We start from the raw sequence: 1,542 nt of genomic DNA on the forward strand, positions 1-1,542 counted from the left end.
CCCCCCCCCAACCAAAACCGCTAAATAAAACAAACACAAACTATTTGCATATTGTACAATTTGTTGATTCTGTTGCAAGCGTTCCAGATGTATACCAACGTTGACGCACAGAACAAAGAAACAAACAGTTACAGAAGTTGACAAAAACACTCCCCTCCTTTCCAAAGAATGGAAAGCTATTAGGTTTTGACAATGATGTTAATTCAATTTTTTAAATTTCCAACTAATGTCTGTGTTTGACTGACTGGCAGTGGCGCTTAATTTTAGCAGTGTGGAAACGTAATATCTTCTCAAATTAATATTGTTATTACAAAGTCTCGATGTCGACAGAAAGTTTGTCATAGACATCGAAAGAAAAGTTCGACGTTTGATTGGGCGTTTTATTTATGGGAACTCAATCATGAAAGTCCCCGAACTGTTCTCACTTTATACATTTTTGTCAACGTACCATGTTCTGTTCTAAACAACGTAACTTCAATTTCGACCAAAGTAATTTACTAGTATTTCACTTGTGATTGATTGCTAGGGTTTTCTTTTCCACATTTGATTTAGAAAAAAAGGACAAGTATATGGAGATAATTGCGGGGAAAAAGGACAGAGTCACAAACTGGAATTCGTGGGGTATTAGTTTCAAAAGTTTATAGACTCAAAATCAAAATAGTATTTCTGTTCAACTGTTGGTTGATCATTATTGTTGATTGATTCCATATTGAACTGACAATAATAATGCTTCATCAGTTAAACAGAAATGGTGAAATGATAAAAGTTTAACGCCCCTATCGACACTGTTAGGTTATTTAAGAGGCGGGACCTCCGAGTTCAACGTCTGTCTCCGAAAGGACCGATGTAAGTGGGAAATTGATGTATAGTGCTTTTCCCAAGGAAACAACGTCGGACCGAGCTGAGGCTCGAACCCCCGAATCCGAAATTTCACGATTACGAGTCCGGTAGCTCAACCATTAGGCTACTGACGCCACTCTAAACAGAAATTAAGTTTAGAGTGGGACACACTTTTAACATTGAACAGGGGCTGAAGCTACACCATTATATTCAAGCATATCTTGCATGCTCTCAACTCAAGTTTGAAAACAGTATTCACTCACGTATGCTCCATAAGTTGGCGTGAACAAGTTCTGGTTAAAGTATGATAATGATGATGATGATGATGATATATATATTTTTTGGGGAAATACAACAAGGTCTTAACTGTTTTAATACCTTCTTTATACAATGATGATGATGATGATGAGGATGATAATGATGATGATGATGATGATGATGATGATGATGATGATGATGATGATGATGATGATGATGATGATGATGATGATGATGATGATGAATGGCTAGTGTGTAAATTGTTGTTGTTGTAGCTGACGTTTCAACTGTAACGGTTGGGCTCCAGGCTGTTGCACACAGATTAGTCTGATTAAAAACCCAAGTAGGAGGAATATTTTAAATCAGACATCTCCGTCTGTCTATTGCGAAAAAAAGAGAGAGAGAGAGAGAGAGAGAGAGAGAGAGAGAGAGAGAGAGAGAGAG

Source organism: Aplysia californica, unplaced genomic scaffold (assembly GCF_000002075.1).
Source record: "Aplysia californica isolate F4 #8 unplaced genomic scaffold, AplCal3.0 scaffold00641, whole genome shotgun sequence".
NCBI lineage: Eukaryota > Metazoa > Mollusca > Gastropoda > Aplysiida > Aplysiidae > Aplysia > Aplysia californica.